The 25,696-nt window shown below is 44.9% G+C and overlaps 1 long non-coding RNA gene across 2 annotated transcripts in view; it reads left to right on the top strand.

Moving 5' to 3' along the window:
* Window positions 1–342: 342 nt before the first annotated feature.
* Window positions 343–25,696, top strand: part of LOC142560525 (uncharacterized) — a 37,931-nt gene continuing 12,577 nt past the window's right edge. For both annotated transcript variants that reach the window (XR_012823384.1, XR_012823385.1), the window contains exon 1: window positions 343–566. This is a non-coding gene — a long non-coding RNA (uncharacterized LOC142560525). The remainder of the gene's footprint in view (window positions 567–25,696) is intronic.

Here is a 25,696-nt window from a genome sequence, read left to right on the forward strand (position 1 = left end):
GAAGGGGAAGAAGAAACACGGGGGAAGTAGCGAATGGCGGTACGATCCTGGCAGAACAACAAAAACAGAAGCAAAAGACGGAATAAAGAAGAATTTGCACGCAAGTGTAGGAGGAGGTTGCGGCGATATTTGCGCGTGTGTTTGTCGGGGGAAAGAGAGAAGCAAGAGGAGGAAAGTTCTGTGCCATGGCGGTGTTAAATGGTGCTTGCGGCAATGGTTCGGTGCCAGGAACATCCTCTGCGTAATCCGCTGGCTACCGGTGAAGCCAGGGGCGCACGGTGACGAGAGGGTGGGAGGGGGGGACGAGGCGAGAGGGATGAAGGACTGTCGACGACAACACACGGCAAAGTTTTTTTTGCCGGGACGACACAAACACAGAAGTTAGCGGGGAGCGCGACCCGGATCGAGACAACAAAGCACTTCTAGCTCGCCACTGCGCAGGGACACGCGGAAGCAGCCAGAGGAGCTACGCAGGCCGCACGATGGACCGAGAAGCGAGAAGCCTGTTCGTAAACTACGCCGTCCTCATCGTCCTGCTGCTAATCTTATGGGTACTCTACACGGGAGTGAGTTTCGGCAACTTGTTTTCTCGTTTCCGTTATTTAACTCTTAAAGGTTCGCGGCTTTGAAGTTTATAAAGATCAACCAAACCTCTCTTTTTTTTAATGAAATGTCGTTCCCTAAACACACTCGTGAACCAAAATCTGCGTGAACTTATATTTAGCGGGAAATAATGCTGCGAAAATGTCTCTCAATGTGGGCCTTTAGTAAATGCTGATATATACTTCTGGCGATACCTGGAAAGTTTAATATTTTAGAAGAGGCTGCAATGTGCACTTGAATTTCTTCCTGTTCTGACAGCGCATGTTTTTCAGTAATGACTACTTTTGGTCCCTGTTGCGATAAAGGTAACTACGTGGCCTGAAAAGTGGCCGCAACTACTAAACGAGCGTAATATAATCAACCATATTATAAAGCTTGAATCGTAGAAGAAGAGCACTAAGTTCACCCGTAATACTGTGCGGAAGCACCTATTCCCATAAGCGCTAGAGATGCGTTTGAATGAAATGAGAACATTATTACCTATACGAGCGTTTGAGGGTTAAAAGGATCATTATCAATTGCGGATAGCATCGTAGTGCACTCTCAAAAGTACAAGAACAGCGGGCGAATTCAGCGTGGTTTCAACTCGTGCGAATTCTTGAAAACAAACGAAAAAGATGGGGAAGGTGAGGGGGGGTAAACACAGCTTTCGGTTATTATTCGCCAATAGCTAGGTGAACCGCTAAAGAGTGCGCCCGCGTCTCCTCGAAGTACTGCTATATAGAACATTTGTTGGTTTGGAATCTCAAGCGATGGTAGTCTGTGCCGACATTCATTGTGATGTTCCGGCGAAGAAGACAGAAGAGACAAGAACAGGAGGGAAAAAGAAGTGATCAAGATGGATACCTGTAAATAAATGAGTGTATTTTAACTCGTACTTCATATTTGGCGCAGCCGACATTCATAATATAACGATCAATGTTCGTGATGCGTCCTGTTAATACCGCGCACTTTATTGGTACGTGTTCCGTGTGTTGTACACATTTTTATTACCATTCCAACCGAATTGTTTGCCACATGGGAAACGGTGACATCAAATAGCTCCGTACAAGTATATATGGCACGTTATAGGAAACACCTAAACATTTAAATACTTCCGTTTGTTGCTCGATTGATTCCTTTCGAGGATGTTGATATGAGGGAAAAAAAGAAGTGACGATATGAGACGAAAACATTTCCGCTGCAACAGAAATTGTTCTGCGGCTGCGCGCAACGTCGTTTAACGGCGTGTCCGCGTCGTAGTATCCCAAGGTCCTGGTTCGACTCCTGCCAGGGCTACAAACGACAGCTCAGCCGCATCACCTACGCTAGAATGGGAATATCGTAATATCAAAATAATCAAAGCGAAGAAAATATCAACAAGCACTTGAAAGCCGCATGCATTCGGTTTGCTCGCGCACGCAAGAGAGAGAGAGAGAGAGAGAGAGAGAGAGAGAGAGAGAGAGAGAGAGAGAGAGAGAGAGATAGGGGGGAGGATATTATTTGTGGAAAGGCCGTGAGATCGGCCTGAGCTTCTGCGTTCTAACCTTCTACTATGCGCTGAAGCAAGGGAAGAAAAGGAACGAAAGAGGAAGGGATGATGACGATCACAAGAATGGGATGCGACGAATGCTGGTCGTTAAAGCAGCAGCCTACACAGTCTAGTCTATAGAGTATAGTATACCATACTGTATACAGTATGACTATACAGTCTAGCCTATACGGTATAGTATACCATGCAGTATACAATCCTGTGCCATGCATTGGTTCGCGAAGCGAATGTTCGGCCGAAAAAGAACAGGGAAGTCGCAGGAACAGAAACAACGAAAAGTGTTTGCTAAAACATAAAGTTGCTGTCCTGAAAACTGTAGAAGCCAGGACGCAATAACTTCTTCGATGAAATAATAACGATTGCTTCGAAAAGCACAACTCTTAAAATTATAATACGAACATACACTGCGGACAAGCAATGCGGTGAGTTCATCTATTGTATAATTATATCTTGGTATGCCATCCTGGACCTTTTTGTTTTGGTTTAGCACTTACACCCTGCAATTGTCTTTCTTTCTCTTGTTACTTTTGTTCCTTTTGTGAAATAGTTTTCTTCAGTGTGTTTCTTTTGTTAACCTTTTTTTTTCAGCCGCTGTGGTTGATAAGATAGATATGTTGAAGTTTTCCCCGCGTTCTCTCCCACACAAGTACCGCTGTAAGGTTCTGTTGGCATTAAAGCAGCACCGTAAGAACTCGCTGTTAACAAATCGACAAGGATAATGGGTAACCGATGGGCTCGATTTTTGCTGCCTGCAACCGTATGAACCAAACTGGCAATGAAGCCAATGGCTTCATTGGTTTCAGTATCTGTTTACTTCGTACGGTCGTAACTTCCAACAAAAGGCAGCGTTTTTCTCTGCGGCGTTTTTCGCTGCTTCCTGAGCAAACCAGCAAATAAAAGCATCCGGATCATTTAATTACTCGGTCGTTTATTTACTTGGAAATTTTCTTTTGTACCCCTTGTATGCTCATTCATGAATGAAACTGGGAAACGTTTGCAGTATTAAATAAATAAATAAGTAAATAAATAAATAAATAAATAAGGCGCGGTTACTAGGTAGTTAGGCTAAGAGTAGGTTGTGTTAGGAAATGATGATAATCCCCGTTGTAAGCGGCGAATGGTTGCTAGATCTGTTCTTGGTGACCTGTGTAACAGTAAAATTTGAACTAAAGGTCGCAATGGCTGTCAAGCTGGCACATGCTTTCTTTATAAAGGATCGATATTAAACCGCGGTGTGTCCTATGGTAACACTTTTCCAACCCGTCAGGCAGATTCGCTTCATAAGCAGAGCCGAAACTTAAGGCGATTGTCTGTTGTGCGATGAGCTATAAGCTGCCGTACCATGTAGCCAACTGCCAATAAGCAAAGCAGCTGGCTACTAATCCTTTAGACTGTCTACCGTTTTTCAAGGACACTCAATTTTGTCGCGCAAAAATAAAAAAATAATAATAAGATATCCTACCATTGGAAGTGTCTAAACGTGCAGTGGTTTCTCTGGAAAGCGAGCAAAAATTTTGAGAACAATATTTCCATCTGCGTGGTCTCTTCTTAAAACTGCGTAGGAACGCCGACAACACCGATTACCGGACGCTAAGGCAGCATCGTAAGTCATGTATCGATGCACCACTCCGTTCGCCGTGATTCCGTTCGTTTGCACAAAGTGGCGCCATGTTTCAGCACGTGCTATCTGGAAACAAGAGGGAAATTACTCTCTCGCGCAAAGAGAAGTTAGCAGAAGCGAATAAAACACAATTTCAGGCAATACAATATTGTATCCAAGCAAAGTAACCCTCCTTGCGCGGACTTTTGGTCGCGTGACGGTACACAGACTGATTTCACTTTTCACTGCTTCACCGTCGAACGACCCGACATGTCAGTATATATATATATATATATATATATATATATATATATATATATATATATATATATATATATATATATATATATATATATATATATACGTGTGTGTGTGTGTTAATGGGATACAAGCATGCTCATTTTTATCAATACAACACACAATCTTCTCATTCCCGCCACAATTCAAAGACGTGTTCGGAGCGGTAGACAGTCCGTTCAAGATTTCAGTGTAAAATAAGTTGTCACTAACGGTTGAAGACGAACTACACCAGGAGACGGCAAATGAGGTTCATGTGCCTATGAACAACGGTGTGCCTTTATCCATAGCCAGTATAGTTCTATTAAAGTTCCAGCTTGTGTTAGTGCTTGTTATACGATTCAAAATTATTCCATAAGTGCACAGCTTCCCAAAAAATTATGTCGTCAAAGCGTGCTTCTCCGCTATAACAGGCTTTGCGAGGAGAAGCCTACTTTACAGCTGATAGTATGCGTACTAAATTTGACTATACGTACGTTCAAAGGTCTGAAATTTGGTCCTTCCATTTCTGAAACCGACGGTCCAACGAACTGTACATTCAGTACACCGTGTACTAACGTTTGCTAAGAAAATAACTTAAACATTGTGTTTGAAAAAAAAAAAAAGCTCGAATGTACGTTGGTATACGTGTTGGTGAAGCTTGTGCTGACGTTACACAAGCACCATCACAAGCGACGTACGGCACGCAAGCACTCTCGTGTGCGGAAGTGCAGTATACATCCTCATTCTTTTAGGCCTTTTCGCCAAGCACCAGTGCACTACTGAACTAAATGAACGTTTAATAGTAGATTTAGTCAGAAAATGCGCAGTGCACGACTTACACACAAGCCGCGGACATGACAGCTTCGTATCGTTATTCGAATATACAGAAAACATAATGCTGTTACGCGGAAACTACACACACACACTCGCACACACACACACACACACACACACACACACACACACACACACACACACACACTCGCACACACACACACACACACACACACACACACACACACACACACACACACACACACACACACACACACGCACGCACGCGCGCACACACACACACACACACACACAAACACACACGCACGCGCACACACTCGCGCACACACACTCGCGCACACACACACACACACACACACACACACACACACACACACACACACACACGCACGCACGCGCGCACACACGCACGCACGCACGCACGCGCACGCACGCGCACACACACGCACGCACGCGCACACACACACGCACACACGCACACGCACACGCACGCACGCACACACGCACACACGCACGCACACGCACATACGCACACACACACGCACACACACACACGCACACACACACACGGCCGTGTAATTGCGCACGCTGCTTTCTTTGCCCTGTCATTGTCGCGCCATCAGTTCATGAAAAAAGACATGCTGGCTTCTCTTGCCAAGCACTGTGGAGTGCACGTGCCGTGTTCTAGGCAGCAACAAGGAAAGCGCAAGAGAAGTGATGAAACAGAACACACTCGAACACCCACCCGGCTATAACCTGCCACATCAAGCTCGCTATAATCGTAGTTGAACTTTATACGGAACATCATGGAGATGGCGATGGCAGAAATTCGCCTGGATTGTCCCAACAATTGCTATCGTAATAAAAAACTATGTTCCCTTATATGTCAGTCAGACAAACAAAGTGGCCCGATGATTCCATTGGAAAAGAAATTACCATATCAGTGTAAAAAAAGAAGACAAGAAAATAAAGATATGCAAGATTTGAATACTCTTCCACAGAGGGTAAACGAGCAAGCAAGCAAACAAAGAAACTCGTTTTCAAGTGCAGGTGAATACGGTTCTGATCTGGGTAAGTTGTAAGTGTGAATCAATCGCAAACAATTAGAGCACAAAGGACACAAACCACATGAACAATAAAAGAAAAGACAATCGTTCATTACACCTTCCCTTTAAAGTGAAGCTTCCCTTCCATCTTCCCCCACTTTGTGGGCATTGGCTACTGCTGTCTGGCCGAGTAGAGTCAGACAACAGTGGGCATGTGCCATTGTGTATGTGGCACAGATTACATGGGCTCCGAACACACAACTTGGGACATTGGTTATGTGCAAATGTAAACATGTGCCACTGAGTGCGTACCTATTCTTGGCCAGTACCCCCGAATCTGTATGTGCCAGTGGGTATGAGGCCGAAGAGACGAGCGGAACAATAGACGAAAAGTGAACAAGTAGGCTGCAGAAGAAGAAAGTCGGCTGCACAATATTGAATTATGAGCGGAAAGAGAAGTGAAGAACCCGCCGTGGTGGCTCAGCGGCTACGGTGTTGCGCTGCTACAGGCACGAGGTCGCGGGATCGAACCTTCGCCACGGGGGCCGCATTTCGATGGGCACGAAATGCGAGAGCGCCCGTGTCCCTGGCACTGGTGGCATGTTAAAGGTCGAAATTAATTCGGAGTCCCCCCACTACGGCGCGCCTCAGAACCAAAAAGTCGTTTTGGCTCCTAAAAGCCCACCAATCCAAGAGAAACGTAGAAAAATAAGTGAACAAAAAAAAAAATGTGCGCGAAGTTGACATCATGCATGAAATCGAGACGCTTTAACATTTTTCTGAACATTAAAGAAGGCTTCGCTTATCACAGATTACTACATATGTGCGTAGAATCCGTCTTTTTTTTTTTCCTAATAGTTTGTGTGGTTATACCTTTTTCTTTTTTTCTATGCTGGCTGCCTGCGACGGAGACGAAATAAGTGCGCGGAGAGTTGTTAAGAAATCAGGAAAGTCAGCTTCACATACCAACCACGATGATGGGCAGAATTGGCGGGCGCCTATTTGCGGCCGAGTATAAGCTTGACAAGCAAAACGCAGCCGCTATAGTTAAGCAAAACGAGCCCGAAGTCTTGTTTACGCTGTTCCGGCGGCCTCCGCAAAGCTCGAGAGGTATGCGTTGTGGATGCCCGCGAACAACGCTGTTCGGTGAGTTTCAACAAAGCCGTATTTAAGGCATACACAAGCAGGGCATGCCGAACGCTAAACAAGCGGGAAACGTTTTACCAAAGATCAATATTCGCTTGCACAAAGAAAAAAAAAAGCTGACGGCGTCGGGCATGTTTGTTTCCCCTTTAACAGGGTATCGGCATCCTCCTGTTCTGCAGTAGTTACGCATTCATATTTGGTGGGCATGCATACGTGGCATATTTGCTTTCCCTGTAAGTGTATAGCGACATTATCTAGCAATTTAGTTATGTATCCTGTTGTGCCTTTTCAACGGTGTGCCATTATTCGGACGACTGGTAACTTATGAAATGAATGAATGAATTCTGGGGTTTTACGTGCTAATTAAAGCCACGATTTGATTGTGAGGCACGCCGTAGTGGGAGACTCCGGATTAATTTTAACCACCAAGGGATCTTCAACGTGCCCCTATTGCACGGATCACGGGCGTTTTTGCATTTCGCCCCAATCGAAATACGGCCGCCGCGGCCGTGATTTGATCCCGCGACTTCGTACTTAGCAGCATATCACCATAGCCGCCAAGCCACGGCGGCGGGTAACGAATGAATGGGTTCGTTGGGTTCCTTCGGGCGCAAGACGGGAATCTCGAAAGTACAGTTGTGCAATATATTTGGACACACTGTCAGATAGTTATGCAAACTGGTGTCTCCAGCCAATTGGCAGCCGCTTGCCTGTCAAGGTGCTGATTTCAGTAGCTTTATTGTGGTCCTTCCTTCGTTATGCATTTCGTTCAAGGAGAACTTAATGCAGTCTGTGATGAGGTGTGAAGTGGAGCTATATAGAGGAGTCAGAAACCGTGGTGCATGGTGCCTTAAAAAAGGCAGACTACCCTATAGTTCACAGCGAGATGAGAGAATATGGTCGTCTAACCCGATTACCCGTGAGCTCGGAAATGTGAAGCGCGTGAACTAATTCGCATTCGTATTAAAGAAAATACATATTATGATTTTTAATTCACCCGTAAACGAATTCCACCGAATTTATTTATGAAGGAACTTTGAAATGACCCCTTTAAAATATTGAAATTCCTTGAATTTCTCAAGAGGTATGAAATTTTAGAGCACATTCAGGACCCGATCGCCTTATGAATTATACGGACGAGATTGGCAGGGCATAAAGATCTCCTTTATCAGTCATATATTTTTTGGAGAATATTTAGGTGAAAAAAAATAAATAAGGCACATTCTTTTCGCCTATTGTTTAAAATGCGCGAAAAAAAGTAATTAATGTCTATGGTTTTACGTACCAAAACCTCGATCTGATTGTGAGGCACGCCCTAGTGGACTGGAGTTTCGGATTAATTTTTATCGCCTGGCTTTCTTTAATTCGCCGCCATCGAAATCGACAACACACAAACAACGTGTCCGAATATACATCTTGGTCCAATGGGTATGTGCAACAAGGACATATGGAACTCGATAGCATTGAAAGATCCCTGAGTGCTTTTCACGCTTGCTCGAAACTGCAGCTTATGTAGGTATTTGAACATTCTTGGCCAATACTCCCTAATGAATATGTGCTATTATGTAGATGCCCGAATCGACTAGCGGAACAAGGGTAAGAAGTCGGAAACACAAAAATGAAGAAGTCAGCTACAGATACGTGAAAAGGCCGGCAAAAGTCGATTGTGGAAAAAGAACAGAAGTGAAAAAAAAATGAATGGTCTCCAGTCCACGCTGTGAAGGTGGTTGAACAGCGAAGCTGTAATCGACAACTAGAACTAGTACCTGTTGCAACGTATAGGTGGAAATTATTCAAGTGGCGACATTCAAATGTACTTTACCTAGTTATTAGCCTAAGACGTTTCGACAGCCTGCGACTTCGCTTGCGCCGCTACTTAGTGCGTCTACAAAGAGTGGAGTAGGGAGAAGATAAATTCGCCGCGCCTTCTACGCACGCTGCTCTTCAGGAGACCTCATCACTATACGTGGCCTTTCCACAGCACTGGCACAACACAAATCATTTGCTAGGCGGGTTCTTCTCCTACATACGAAAGTGTAGTTACGTCACTCCCTGCTTCGTATGCTACAGTTAAGCTGCTGTGGCCGCGGTCGCTTGCGCAACAGTAATCTTTACCGGGAAACGTATGCGGGGAGCGCCAAGTGTTTCGCATTGCATGTAGGCCCAGGAGCGTCTTATCATCAATTATATGGTTCGGATGCTTGTTTTGAGCCTGTTCTTTATTGAAACGTATGCTGCTCTGTATGTTGTATGCGCGATTCTAAAGAACGCATGCACTGTTCGCTTCACTTTGCCGAGTGCTTGTAGCCTCTGCCTTACGAGGGTGTGAGCCATTGCATTTGTGGGAGTATGAGCCATATATGATGATAGTCTCTGTCGACGTTACGCCACGAAGAAATCCCGGGATACTAGCCATAGACAGCTGCGCTGTAAAACAGAACGGGACCAAAGCGCGCATTGAGCGAGGAGCATCGAGCTTATACCATTCCGAATTTAGCGGGACTGTCCGGACGTCTGAGTAAACTTCCCGAGTCCGGGCTTGTCCCAGTCGGGACGGCCAATTGTCCCGACATTTCTGTTTTTATACCGAATAACAACCAATAAACCGGATTTCCTTTTCATAATGCCTGACAGTCTAGCTGCACGCCTTCTTCTTGTTTTCCATTGCACCGTCATAAGCAAAAAGGCGGCTTTGTTTCGCTCGTGGTTCTAGTTCTGTTGTGCCCTATCCGTTCGCTGAATACTCTATCTGTATCGGTAGCCATGTTAGGTAGGCAACTACCATAACCTTCTTGCAAATCACGACATAACAGGGCTGATAGAAGCTTCACTGTTGCACGCACAGATTGGCGGCTCCTGGCAACAAAATGTTGAGAAAGTCGGCTGAACAAATGCGATGGAGAAGTCGGCAACAGAAACAGTTGGGTGTCGAGGAAGTGAAATGAACGAAATAGTTTCTTTCTCTGTCTCATTTCAACAGATTTTTTTTTCTGCCTTTAGATAAACACAGAACTTATACCTTCCGCGTCTGACTACTCAATCCCATTGCCTAGTTTCTCCTCTTCGTTTCACTTATGAAGCTTCAAAAGCACACTCAGTTAATGCATTTTGCCTTTGCCACTCGATTCTTGGCCGATATCCCCGCTATACTTTGTATGCGCCATGGTTTGACATCATCATCGTCCGTTTGAAAACCGAGCAAACAGGTGAAATCGTCGCTCTGATCACATTGCAACGTCGTAACGCTTCATATCTTTCAAACTTGGTTCGAAGCTCAGCGCAGAGCGCGTAAACAGGCGCTGTATTATGACCACTTTAAATGGTAGTGTTGCATGTAAATGAGAACAAATTTCTGGCTCAGCAAAAAATAAATCGTAAAGCGCACTCGGCAGATCGTAAATGTACGCAGCAACGAATCATGAAAAGCATACGAGACACGGTCGTATCTCCAAGCAAATGAAAACTTAGGAAAAGAAAGAAAAGGAAAGGAAAGAAAGAAAGAAAGAAAGAAAGAAATAAAGAAAGAAAGAAAGAAAGAAAGAAAGAAAGAAAGAAAGAAAGAAAGAAAGAAAGAAAGAAAGAAAGAAAGAAAGAAAGAAAGAAAGACGAGGACATACGTGACCGTTACGTCTTACGAGCTTTGAAAGAGATGAGTATATAGTGCGAGAGAACAACTGGGTACGTACGCCGCATTGAATAACTTTAATGTGAATTCGTGTCGCGTTGATATGGACGTCGCCCCTACGTCGAGACGTTTGGCTCGATCAGTTTACATTTGCGTGGTGGCGTTGAATTCGCATGAACATTACGCTTCATTTTGGGGCACCAGTGCTACCTTCGCTTAAAATTGTATTGCATTTGCGCCATCGGCGTTAACGTTTGCGTAAAAATTGCTTTTACATTTCCGCAAACACCAGAGAAAGGTTCGCTTATCACCGATTTTCGCGTGTACGTACGTGGTATACGCATACGTGGGAAATGCATTTATTGGAAAGAAAGTTCTTCAATCTCTCACTTTTTTCGTTATTTCTCCGAACATACGCGCATTTCTATGCGTTAATTTAGGTGTTAGCACTATTACGGACGCCTGGTTCAAGGCGCTGTTTTCGATAGTCATCATATGCGGTGGCTAGCCATTGCTCACCATATGTGGGCACAGTCAACATGGAAAATTGGCAACCGATTTCTTGAACACGCGGGAACGTTGCGTGAGGACGTTTTGTGTTGGTTGCTTATCATGTTGGCTCTACTTCCCACGTAATAAGTAACTGTAAATAACGTAATACGTTATTTACTGAGAGTACGCATAAAACGACAGGTGAATTCCAGGGTACACGGTATCAGCATTGGTCAATGGCGTATAGTTGGCGCGTAATCTATCGCCTTGCGTACAAGTATTAAACGGATTCGTCTCTTTCTCTTCTTTCATTCATTCTGTATATAAAACAATATGACTTATACAGTTTTGCTTTAAACTTTGCTTGAGGACCTTGCTGGTATGCACAGATTGGGGTTTAAATCGTTTAAGTTGCTTGCGGAGTTGTTTGTCTTCAAGCGACGTGATAACATCCTGCGCAGAGCGCGTTTAAGTGCCGTAATAAAGTCGTGGCGCGCAGAGAGACGCTATCCAGGTTTCGTACGTGAATGCACAGTCAAAAGACATTTGAAAAGGATGAAGAAGCGAGAACAAAAACAAAACAACAACAAAAAAGAAAGACAAAGAAACACACCAACGTCGACGCCGCTGTAAAAGAAACGAAAGAACACGTAGCTGAAGAGCACGAGGAATGTAAGCACTTGCTGCATCCTGCCCCTCTAACAGCGTCTGGCTTTCTAAATATTGCTCGGACGACCTCGACGAGAACAGGCCAGTCGCGGTTGCGGGCGAGACGCGGGGTTCTTGAAAGAAGCACCGCTTCGCGACGCAAGACGTTCAGATATGAAGGGGAAAAACTGGAGTGATAAAACACGCGACTGTGAAAGTGCAGTGAGCATGCAGAAAGGGCGCGCACACACACACACAAAAGAAAAAGAAAGAATTCTCGGCTAGCGCGCGAGGAGCTGCCTTTTAAAACACCTGGCCCGAGCGTGCGCGGGTTTTTAAGAGGAAGCTTGAGCTCGGTAGCTTCTAGGCTAAATACATGGGAAAGGAGACATTTTCCCCGGCACCTACTGCACAGAACTTGACGAAATTCTTTGCATTTAATATAGTGATGTTAAAATCTAATGACTAGGGAAAGCATATTTTTTTTTATTTAGGCCATCGATTTCTTTCCCGATCAGATTGTTGAAAATTGAAAAAAATAAAAAACGAAGAATCAGGCACCACGTTTTCACCTTTGTAACTCAGTAATAATGACACCACAATTCTGTAATTTACCCATTGATACATTTAAAGTAGACAGAATTTATGTGTTATACACCACTCTCAAATATACCACTATAATTTGTGAGTAGGACTATTGCGAAATCTTCGTAACCATTGTAAACGCTTCACGTGTAAGCAGGAAACTTGTAAATCAATATTGTCCGCTTTATATGCTCTAAGATAAGTAGGCTATAGAGCTGCAATATCTATTTTTAATGCAGAATTGAGGATGTGTAAATGTTGCGCTTCATTTTTTTCCGAAACATGCAAATTTTTTAGCAATTTTTGCAAAAGGTAAAAGAAAGCTCACAAATCAAAATTTTGCTTCCTCCAGCTGCTATAGAGCGTAACTTTCTCCCGCAAATGCAATAAACTTGGTTCATCATAGGTCCTATGGGTTTCACATGATTTTTTTATAAGTGTTTAAATAGGGAAATCCTAGTTGGCTCTGAGCTAAAACTTCCATCTTGAATGAGACGCGAAACGGCGGAGGCTTAAGTACCATTGTTGGCATAAATACCGGCGTACTTATATAACCTAACCGACCACGAACCTACCGGAATTGGGTGCAAAATCCTTCAAAAACACACGGTGACATGGGTGCTCCTCGATCAAGAATCACGAGCCAGGATCTTGAAGTCTGTAAAGGTACCCTTCTGGAATTTCGAGCGAAGAAGATGGCCCGATAATCATCAGGGCCACAGCCTTTCGAAAAGCCTGGCTATTGCACGGTATGCCTGAAGCAGGGCTGATTACCCAGGTAACTAGGTGAGACTTAAGTGTACTCGATCCATCCTAACACTCCTCTTTCGATTCCATTTTGCCTCAAAGCGAATACCGGCAGTCCAGAGCGAGAGCAGACGTATAAAAACACGACAAAGACGTTTTCAAGCAAGAAAAAAAAAAACGCCATCCTAAACACACGTAGCGGCGATCAAGTAATAAACAACATTACGGCGCGAAAGTCGCTATAAGGAGGTCTTTCTTTTTGAAAATTTTCACACTGATGTTTTTGCTGAGACAGTAAAAAAAGACACGTGCCCGTACGTCGGTCTCTGATTGTACGATTGATGAGCACGTCTTCAGTGTCATCTTACAGCAACTAATTGTCACAGGGATCTTCCTGTTGTACATTAGCAGCTTTCCTTCAAGTTGTCGCTGTTGCTGTACATGAGTCACCCAGTGTGATCACCCCCATGTCATCGTAATGACGGTGATGAGAGAAGACATTAGATTTTTTTTTCTTTGCTAAAAAGGAAAAAAAAATGCGCTATCACTGGAGGGAGTCGAATGACGAAGTACAGGAGGTAACTGAAGATGAATGATGGCGATAAGGATAATGATGATCTCTTCAAAAAAAAAAAAAAAGAAGGGAAGCACCGCAACCAGTTTGACTATTGGGCTTAGCGCTCCAAGGTCAGACAGGAACTCCGAATTAATTTTGACCGCCTGAGGTTCATTGTGTGCACCTGATGTTTGGAATCCAAGCTCTTTATGGCACTCCGTCCCATCGGAATGCGGCCGCTGCTTCAATTCAATTCCATTCAATTCACATTGTTTTCAACGCCAAAATGGCGAGAACCGCGAACGAGAAGCCTTTTTATTGCTCGACGTGGTCCGCGGCCCTTTTTACAGGCAGTGTCGAAGCATAAGGTGAGGTGTTACGTATCGGGTCTAGGCATCGTAGTCCCAGTAAGATGAGTGACAAGCATAACGCACACATATGGAATTTATACAAGTGAAACAGAAGCTGACATATTTGCCTTGAAAAATTTGCACTCCAACCACCTGCGGCACTGTGAATAATTTCTTTTTTTTTTTTCAGAGGTTGCTAGCAAAAAGAAAAAAAATAAAGAAATGAAAACGAACCCCTGCGGTGATAAATTCCGGTAGCCATTATCCGGAATAGAAATTAAGGTTAGACGAGTTGGTGCCCATACTGTTTCAAAAACTGGAGCAACATGGGCAGCAACGTTCTACAGTGAAAAACATACAAAGAAAAAATAACCGGCGTCAAGAATCGCAAATATGCAAATAGCGCGCACCCCCACTCCTTTCCTCAAGAAGGCTCCCCTCGCATCACGAGGCACGGAGCTGAAAAAAATATAATAACGATAAGTAGAGAAGAGAGAGAGGGAGAGAAAAAAAAGAAGAACAAACGAGGAGACTGAAAAATTGAAGACAGGGGCGAGACGTTGCGATGCGACGCGTCACAACAGAAGCGTTAACTGAAGAAACAAAAAAGAAAAAGACTTTCAACTCACAAGTGGCGAGGGCGAGGCCCTCTTCTCCGTCACAGACCAATCATACGAGAGAGATGAGCGCGCTCTCGAGAGGGGAGGCGGCGGTGCGAGCGGGAACGCTTGTCTGACTGCGGGCGATGGGCCAATCGTATTCCCAGATCGCCAACGAAACCCCCTCAAAACGCAGGCCTCGTCGGGCCTCCGCGGGAACGAGCGACGCGGCGAGGCGAGAAGGGGGGAAAGGGAGCATCTCCTCCACGTTCCGGGGCTTGCCTTAAGTCGGGCACTTTCGAAGCTGCCGCATCTGCCGCAACGGATTGACTCCCGCGCGTAGTGCAGGGGCCTTCCAACTTCTGTACGCGCAGCGATGGCAGGAATAGACTCACGCGAGGGGCAAAGCTTATTAATCAACTACCTCATCCTGATCGTGCTCCTGCTTATCTTATGGGTCCTCTACGTCGGAGTGAGTACACAACCGCTTGAAATTCAACGTTCGAGATGCGTATCTATATTTCTTTGTATTGGCTTCGTCACGGATGAGCTCGCCTTAAGACGACTTCTTCTGGCAGCCGAGCTGTTCTCGCGAATTGGGCCGCAGGTGCATGACACGCGCCTTGTTTGCCGGCACAAATATGGCACAGGTTTATCCTCACATATTAAGCTCTTGATGCGCGAGCATCGTTGTTCGCACCTTTACAATCGGGACAGAGCCCGGGTACTTTATGAAGCTTTTCGATGGTCACTTCGCGAGTAATATAATTAATCGTAAGGTGTGATCTCACTCGATGCCACTGTATGGAAGCTTCATTTTGTATTCGCATTCGCACATTGGATTGTCGAACAGGCTAGAGAAACCCTTAGGTATTAAACGCAATGCACCAAGTGCTCTAACGCATGTGCAAAATGAAAATATGAGAAGGCCTGGTGCTCGTGAGTTTTGTGTGCCCTACAAATTGTGCAAGAGTACCAGAGACAAAAAAAAAAAGATTTTCTCGGTGCGGATTGTCTTACTCCCTCCTGTCTCTAGCGCCGATTTAACCGAATTCTCGATTTAACGTTGCCGCGGCAGCTAGCCCTCGAAAGTGACTCATTTGTGCATTGCTTGACGACTGCAGCCAAGAGTGCCGTGAATATCAGTAAGCCTCGGTGCAACCTACGCTCTTGCTCACATGGGTTCATGCGGTTATTTAGGCCACTTGAGACAACGTTGAGTTGCAGTGACACTAAGTAAGGAAAGCGTTCGCATTAATAACGCACAAATTGTAGAACTGCAGGTACGTCCGTCTTCAACAGAAATGTTTCTGCCCTCGTCACGCTACCGTGTGTCCCAGCTAACATAACGCCAAGCTGTTTAAATGAGAAGAAAAAAAAAGGATTAATAAATTACGGTGTGAGATACGATTGGGACAAGATTCACTTCAAACGCTTTAAATAAAGTTTACTACTTCTATATCTTGCACCGTGTTTTTTAAATATCTTTCTTTCTTTGCACAGCTTGGCTAACGTTAGCTGGGACACCCTATACATAGACATGACCGACTAGAACATGAGGTTTCCTCAATTCCTAGAGCATATTATGCTAGAAGACGTTTTTTTCTGCCATAGTAACCAAAAAGAAAAAAGTAGCGGACACCAATCAGTTTTCAGATCAAGAGATCTGATCGAATCTTTTTAGACACATATTTTCATGGAGCGCCAGAACGCAGAGACATCATGTCTTATCAAAGTAGAGATAATGAGCAAAACGTGAACAAGGTGAATGCAGGAGCCAACGTTTCGACAAGTGGACTTGTCTTCTTCAAGGCGACATATGCTTTCCTCGCCACAGTAGAGTAGAGATAGTAGAGATAATAACATTGTAACGTAGAATTAAATTAGGCGTCAGACTACTTACGCGGTATACCTACATATATGAAGGCCAGAAAGCGGAGGGGGGGGGGGGGCGACGCGTTGTCGCCTTCATGCAATTCAGTATAGCCGATACCTTCGTCGAGAGTTAGTTTGTTTTGCACTCAAGTAGCAAAAACGACTGGCTTCAGGGTTCCAGGCAGGAAATTAGGTGTGAAAATGTAGAACAGCAATAGCATAACAAAAGAACGTGAAAAGTACTCAATATTTTTTCGCTGGAAATTTGCTGTAAATGGGAAGGGGGGGGGGGGGGCTAACGTAACACGCTTATTACAGGGTAAACAACGCATTTATGCAAATGAACTCCGCTTTAGGACATTCTTGGCTGCGGCGGTAACCGGACGTTACATGAACACGAGAAAACGACGAAGCAGTATCTGCAACTTGCTGCAGTACTTTGGTCGCTGTCGGCAAATCTGAGTGACCTCTTTGTACACAGGTGTCTCCCAAATGTTCGGAAATCGCCTGTTTCTTTTTTGCTCACGCGCGCGAAACTATTTGTGGCTACCTTAAGAACTTCGCTTGGTTATATTTAGTGGATGACGTCAGCCAGTTAGCGCAGTTTTACAAAAAAAAGGTCAATAATATGGTCTGCCCTTTTCTTAGTGTATCTAGCGAGAAGCCAGATTGAGCACTAAGATCGCGCTCCGATGACAGCCTCATTTAAACACTGCTATTGAGACGAACACCAGTCTATAAACCCCTATTGGCCAACACACAACTTGATGTCGCCCGTTCTATTGGTTACTACAGAATTTTCCCTGACGTATACATTTACATCTTTTGCGATAACACCGTGATACCGCTGACTGGGACGAAAAGACAGGGTGCTTGTGGCCACATCTTGTGATGTTGCGCTCCACCAGAGCGTGTAGTACCTCCGTTCCATGGGGTGGATTTGTGTGTTCAGCGTAAAGCAGTTCAGCGTAAAGGTGTCTGTAAAAGAGACACTCAAATGCATAAGCCTTCGTTGTCCTATAGACAAATTCCTTCATGGCTCTTCTTTTTTTCTTTTTACTTTCCCCTTCAGCCCCCTGGACGACACTGTTGAACGCAGTGTCGTCGGCGAATTTGGTATCACGTTTTAGAATTACAGTACTAACGCACATACGTCAAGGTAAATCTCTGTAGCGACGTGGCGCTAACTTAGTCGTAACATGAAAACCACGTTCTGCAAAATGCTGGCATTTATTTGTGTCGATGGGGAGTTTAAACCGTCCATATACGTCGTACAAGAGCAGTATTTGCGGAATACCTATAAGACGTGGGATTTGAGCAGCATTGGAACCATTTTGTGATACGCAGTTTAACCAGAGCACACGCAACTATTGTTACAATGACGTACTATGCTTTACCGAGCTGCTGGCATAAACGCGTGCCGGTAGCAACACAATCATTAAGATACAGTCGCTTCCCTTCTCATCTGACAACGAGGCTCGATCGCACGACATAATGAAATTTCTAACGCATTGTGACTGATCAAAAGGTCTCAAGGTGTCGCTATCAGTGCTGTCGCTGTCGTCGACGTTTCCGGTGCTCCAATCCAGTGCAAACGGAAATTCGTATACCGACGGGGCTAAAACGCTCAAAAACAGTGCCCGAACTGTGGCATTCATCGCGAAGTGGTCGGTTTCAATAGAACGTCGGAGCCCCTGCAGAGCCCCCACAATTTCCGCGAAGCCCACGCTTCGACCTCTTTCGTAACCTACGACACCCGTGCTAACCACGCCACCTTTGTCTCCAGGGCGACGCCCGCAGTCACAGCCGAACCTGGACCCGTCCCACTCCCGTCCTATAGGCACCCCGTACCCACTGTCCTCCTTTCGGGCATGTGGAACCGTGTAGCGGTAACCACGAGAAGACCTTTTTTCACGGGTAGCGCGGCTGTCTTGTAGCACGGAGCAAACGTGCTCCGACCAAGCGTAAGTTAGCCCTCTTTCTTCTACGACTGTCCGGCTTCGCCTGCACCGTAAAGCGCAACACAGGTCTGGTTGCTCTTACCACCGAAGAAACAACATCTGCGTAAATCGTTCCCATTTTTCTTCCTCTTCTGGTACACAAATTCGGAACGAAACGAGGCCTTTTTTTCTTTTAATACCATAACGCGCTAACATTAGTTATTTGGCTGGCTTAACTACGCAACAAGTTGAGTGTAAGGTAATACAAAAAAGAAGAAGCAAGTTAAAAGAGAGCCAATCGTTCAAGCCATGGGCAATGTACAGGTTTTCAATACACTATGCCAGCACAGCTTGTCTTGGTGAAGTACGCACTTTTCACTCCTTGCCTCACTGACCTTACTGACGCAGCTAGTGCTTTCTTCTTTGTCTGGTTTTTAATCAGACAGCTAAACATAAAACAAAATAAAAATTAAATCAACTTTATTCTGTCTACAGAAGCTGAGAAAGGCGAGGGCTGGAAAAAAAGTTCAGATATATCTATTTCAGAAGCTCCTAGTCCTGCAAGCAAAAATTACTCGTTGGTTGAAAACAACGTACCACGCGTATGAGTTTTTTTTTTTTTTCACATTAATTGAAGAGAAAACTTCTGGCAAGCGTTTTCTTTGTTGTGATCTAGACGCATTGTCCAGAAGAAAAAGGTAACCTTACGTGTTCTTTAAAATGAAGGACAGAAATTGTGCGTACTTTGCCAAAGAACAAAAGCGAGAAAATCCCCGCCCAAGTTATCGTGACGAGCAACCAGACATGCTTGCTAAGGCCGTTTAATCGATTCGCACTTCCTCACACACTCACATATGTGCACTGACGCAAGCAGCGAGACTTACAACGTCGTCATGACTTAAATTCTGACAACACGCTTACGCAAGTTGCTTCGATCATTTCATAACTAGCTTCATAAGACATTACTACTGCACAGCTTTCTTTCTTTAAGTTTGCATGTCCTTACTTTTCGTACTGTCATAGTTATAGTATTGCCACAGCGCGCATATATACACATATATATATATATATCATTTTTAGCTCCAATGTAAGCGCATGTTATATGCATCCCGCTGACATGTCCTTATATGGCTTCTGCAATCTATCTCAGCTCTAGTAGCAAATGAAATCTCACACCTGTCTTCAATGTGCGCGAAATAGAAACTTGTTACAAAACTGACAGCGGAGTTGGTAGTGAGCGAGGCCAGAAATAGGCTGTTGGCAACAGCTAGCAGTTTTCTTTTCTTTTTTTTCCCTCTGAAAGCAGGTCGATGTGAGAACTATGTGCCTTCGTGCACCAAAGTTTTGTCGGCCTGATGTCGAGTAGCTCTCTCCCATTTGGTTTCACTGATCGCAAAGGGAATTTTGTTAACGAACCTGGAACTGTTCAGCTAAGGAAGGAACTATTCAACTAGTTAAAGTAGATTGCTGGGCTGAAAATATTTGAAGAGAATGCTTCATTTTCGTGCTTAATCATTTTAGCCCAAGCCTTAGTTGCGTGACGCGAAGTCGCCAATACTAAAGGAACTACGAATAATGGTCTAGTAAAGTGAAATTCGCATGAAACACAGATTAATTTTGTAGCATTCGAACCTCTGTTTTTCTTGTGCAAGCCGCGCTCGCGTATTTCAGATCGGCACACACATTGCCCTACTAACACTCCCCACTCCCGCTAGATAGGCCTGTAAAGCGTGCTTTGTCTGTTAGACAGACCAGCATACAGGCGAAGCCAACTTGTCAAAAACGCTTTTTATTAGTGAATTGGTGAACGGATTGCTTTGGCTTTTCTTGCAAATGATGCCCGTCCAGGTAGATAATTCTTCTTGTAGGCTTTAAAAAGTGCTCCAAGTAAAGCATAAAAATATTATTATCAATTATAATATTACTGTATTTAGTAACAATTACGAGGAGAACCGGATAAAGAGATGACGTAGCTAGGGTCTATGAGAGCCCCACTACACCTCCATCCTCATTAGATACCTCTGCGACACAGAAATTCAAACAAATACAATATATCTATTACAGTGGCCGCTTAACGTGTCGATGTCATTTGGCAAGAGAGCACCAGTATGATCAGTGCGTTTGTTCCTACCAAATTGCTCCATGTGCCGTCCAAAGGAAAAAAGTCGAGCAACGATGTAACGTCATCAGCCATAAGCAGCAGAAAATGACACCAAGCGGTGCATGACGAGATGGACTCTTCATTAATCCCTAACGCATAACTGATGTCGAGGCGAGCTCGTCGCAAAGCGTTAAGGGGTCAATGCGTTTTCTGTTACAAGCACCAAGATATACGCCCATTCACTCGTCCCCATCTGTGATCAGTTCGTCCTAAAGAAAGCAAAAACAGTTTTGAGATTTACGAGCCCCATTCTTTCGCTGTAAAAGGAGTATTGATACTCGGGGCTGGGGACTCCCGCGGCCTTCGCTTTAATCCATATCGTTGCGTTGCAGGCTAGTTTAACGGCATCGGCAATATCTCGTCGCCGTGCTTTTGTTTCTACCGAAGGCGCCGTCGATCACACATCAATCGTCTTTTCGCGTCGCGCACCTGGCGGAGCACGTCAAGAACGGGCACTCATGCTTCTGCACAGAACACTTGGCCGCGCACACTCGCTCAACCTTCGCAAACCCAAACAAGCAGCAGTTGGGAAACGGGGCTATGGCTGGTCGCGTTACGAGAGCCAAGAATGCCGGGCCCGCATCTCAAAATAAACGCCCTTCCACCCCACCAATCCCTCTCCGTATCCTCCTCGCTTTTCCCTCCGCTATCCTTCTCTCGGAGACTGCGCTGCGCTTCACGAAGCCCATCTGTCAGGCCGTGAACAGGCTAGGAGCGAACAGGAACGCCGAGGTCGCGCGGGAGCAAAATAAGACGGCGCGGCGAGCACGTCGCTTGGCTGCCCGCAGTCTTCTACGGTGCTGCAATATCAGTGCTGGCCCACTTCTGTTCCCCTGGAAGCTGCAGTGGACTAGTTACATAAGTCGCGGTGCATGGTCCTCCGGAACGGATGCTCGAGATGTGTGCGAGGCACCCGGCGCTCCAGAACAGTTACTGTTAACATCCTTTAACGACCCAAAGTTGCCTGGGTGGTAATATTGCGTTACATAGTTCTGACAGGGACACACACGAAGGAAACACGGTCACACACTTAAGGTGATGCGCAAACTAACAAGTTCTGGTTACTAACATGTACGGTTGTTAATCTGCGCAATTGACTTCTGTATGTGCGTGTAATCCTGTTTTCTTTGTGAGTGTCCTGTTAAAACTACGCAGCGCGAACTTCGGGCATCTGTGATAAAGGGCCAGCTAGCCCATACACCTTACCGATTAGTCAATGTTACACACTGCCTAAAGGAGACGAAGGAGCGGAGGGCATCGGGTTAAACTTATGTACGAGTACTACATGGATTCCTTTCTCTGCTGCTTCGGTGAGAATACGACCACCGTGGTCGGGATCGAACCTGCGACCTTGATATCGGCAGCAGAACGTTGCAGCCACTGAGTCAACGGGGTGGTTCGATTTTTCACAAGGACTGAAAACGGCTAGTTGCAATGGTATGTGGGTCCGTTGCTGGCGTCATAGTGTAAAGAGCTGCAATTTTCTTATACACTTCTAACCTACAGTAAATGAAAAAAAAAAATACAGTCACCTTATTGTGGTAACGGCCGCTCGTTTTCGCGAAGCGACGAGGAAGAAGACTATTACAAGCTAACACACAAAAAAACGTCGTAAGCCGAGTAAAAAAAAAAAAAACACGAAGAGAGCTGCATAAAATCGGGTGAGGTCCCGGTGCGGTTCCAGACATTACATTACTAAATTGGCCCACTAAACAATAACCAAAAGTTGAGAACCTAAAAGCCAAAGCAAGTAAAAAGCCTGTTACACGCATTTATGGGGTATTTCCTTGGGTTCGCTGGAGTACGATGCTCGAATTAAAAAGATTATTCAAGACTCTGAACAGTTGTCTACTGAGCATGCGCGTGATTCGCTAATACTTTACCAGAATTTGACTCGAGACCAGCAGACATTGGTCGAACCGTCAAGAGCACTCCATAGCAAGCGTGCCTTTATCGGTCTCCAGACTAGTCAAGCAAAGCCCAGAAGCTGCGTGGAAGTTCGTGCAGACTGCAGAGAATAGTTTTTTTTTTTGTCAGGCATATTTGCTCGCGAAAGCTGTGCACAGCGATTCAGGCTCTGTGCCGAGGCTGCGCTGTGCGAGGGGGGGGGGGGGGGGGGGAACGGATCTGCGACGCCACCTGCAGGAAACACGAAGGGACTATCCTCGGGTCCTCCCATTTTAGACTCGTGACACTTCGGGAGAGAGGAAAAATGAGGGGCATACGGCTGGCGCCAGGCGAACTCTCTGTTTCTCCTTTGCCGTGAGAGGCTTTGGCTCTCACCCCGTTTCTAGGCCACTAAAAATATGAAGCGAGGTGCTTCCGGTACGCGTGCCTTGATGGTGGCTTCATGGAGGAGCCACTCGGTGGGACAAGCGGTACAGAAATGGGAGGAGAATGGAGTGGCGGATATTCTTAGAAGACTATATATCTGCAATCCTTCAGTTGGAAACGATGGCGTACAACACGGCAGAAAACGAATTTGTACTTGATTAACACACAAACACACACAAACACAGAGAGAGAAAGAGTGAGAGAGGCAGGACGGGTAACCAGAAAGGAAATAGGAAGATAAGAAAGTGCGTATATATATATATATATATATATATATATATATATATATATATATATATATATATATAGAGAGAGAGAGAGAGAGAGAGAGAGAGAGAGAGAGAGAATGCAGAGACGCAAGATCACAGCCTGTCCCGATCATAGCGCGCTATCACAGCACATGAGTATTCTCAGCAAAACAAGCACAAATTCAGGCTACAGCCGCTTGGGCAGGTCTGCTGTCCTTTCAAAAAGAAACTGTAGCAGTACCAGAAGAGCCTTTGCTGTTTTTTGCTGCGATGGTCTATGAGGTTGGCATTTCGAAATAGCTTGTTCCGACAATGGCATTTCATCAAAACAAGCTAGCATATTTCTGAGCGATCGCCTTTCAATAAATAACGAGCTAAAGGCATTACATAAGTTATGGAGCTTACGCGATGGATGAAAATACAGTTTCCACACTTTCGCTGCAGATAGCAAGCAACAAAAGTGACTCTGTGACCTTGCCGTCCTCGTTTTTCCTTTTTTTTTTTTTTCAGCGTACGCTGGGGATGAGCAGCAGACGCTTGTATCTGAGGTTGTGCGGGCTATTCCCGTTAAACCAAGTTTCAAAGTTATTGCGCTGTTGCTCGTATACCATTTTATCTCTCCCTCTCTTTCTCTCTCTCTGCAAATACATGACGATCACTCACTAGCTGCATCACGAGACTCTCACCCACTTCACCGGCGCGTTCGTATCGTCGGTAGCTGTAGCTGCGACAGACGTACGGCGCTACCTCGCTTGACAATCTGCAACGCGACTGGGGCACACGTGGCATGATGGTGGCTGAAAGACAAATACTTTCAGACTTGACATCCATACAAAGGGCCGATACGAGGTACCTGTGGGCACAAAAACTGAGCCACTATATAGCCACAACTGAGACGCGCATATATACTAGAACGCGCAAGAACTACGGTGTCGTACCTGAAAAAAAACACACATATATATATATATATATATATATATATATATATATATATATATATATATATATATATATATATATATATATATATATATATATATATATATATATATATATATATATATATATATATATATGCACGTTGTCTTTGCGTGGATTCCTGGATTCCGATCATTCCAAAATGCTTGGCTCCGGTCGTTTTTCCTGAACCGAAACAAACAAACAAACAAACAAACAAACAAAAATGGTTCGACACCTTGTAGTAGATGTATACAGTATTCGCACTGATGCTATCTTGCGGTCGATGGCAACCAAGCGGCGCGGACGAAACAAGCTAGCATTTTCGGACTGCCGTATTAGAGCGACGACAACCAAGCGACGTGACCTGAAGACGAGGCTCAAGCGAATAATGATTAATATTAGAATCAGCGCAAGAAAACGAAATCACGCATTCAGACAAGGCACACGTCAACTTGCCCTTATTTATTTATTTATTTATTTATTTATTTATTTATTTATTTATTTATTTATTTATTTATTTATTTATTTATTTATTTATTACTTCAAACCTTTCAGTCTAGTTCAAGAAGGCCTTCGTAATGGTGGATATGCGTTAATGACAGAGAACCCCCACCAAACGCGTAGCGAGGAACAGATCGTGGTGATACGCCGTATAAGCGTATACGCTCGTGTATATATACGCATCTGTTCATGCGCTCTGGACAACCAGCACAAATAATCGCGCAGCGCACAAGAGCCCGCGCAGGCATAAAGCCGTTTTAAAGACAAAGAGTTCGATCCAACAAGGACGGAATCAAGACACGAGCCGGGGCCAGAGTAAACAGTGCGGTTTATATCCAGCCAGCGGCGCAAAGCTTTGAATGCGAATCCGCGGTGACGTTGAACTCCAGCTGGCGTAAACAACGCGCGGTGCGGCGTAAATACTCCGTCGACACTGCCGATCCTCGAGAGAACGCGGAGGCGAAGGAGATTCTTGGCACGGGCGTCGCAATCAAAACACAAGGCAACGAGACCCGACTCCATCAAGCGGCGCGGGGTCGCGCCAGTCTTAGCATAGCTGGAGCACGTGCCCCCTGGCGCGCTGTCGAGGGGAAGAGAAGAAAAGAGAAGGCCCGCATTTAATTACCGGAAGGGGCGGCAGGCTCACGTCACATACTGATACACCACATGACAAAGTACGAGTTTCTCAAGTGGAAAGTGCGAAAGCCATTTTATACATGCATATATAAACGATGTGGGCGCGCGCACACACACATATGCAAAGAAAGAAAGAAAGAAAGAAAGAAAGAAAGAAAGAAAGAAAGAAAGAAAGAAAGAAAGAAAGAAAGAAAGAAAGAAAGAAAGAAAGAAAGAATGGCGGGAGGGGTGTTGTAGTAGCAGGTATATAAGCAAACTCTTCACAGATATACATCAAGAATGGCGCGAGCTGACAGCAAGCCCCTAAAAGACGGAACGTAGTTTAAACGCAGTTTAACGTCGTCCCAAAGCAACACACAGGCTGCGCGATATACGCCGTGGGGAGGGAGGGGAAGGAGTTGATCCGAAATAATTTCGACCACCTGCGTTGTTTGTTTTT

This window comes from Dermacentor variabilis, chromosome 10 (genome assembly GCF_050947875.1).
Source record: "Dermacentor variabilis isolate Ectoservices chromosome 10, ASM5094787v1, whole genome shotgun sequence".
Classification (NCBI taxonomy): domain Eukaryota; kingdom Metazoa; phylum Arthropoda; class Arachnida; order Ixodida; family Ixodidae; genus Dermacentor; species Dermacentor variabilis.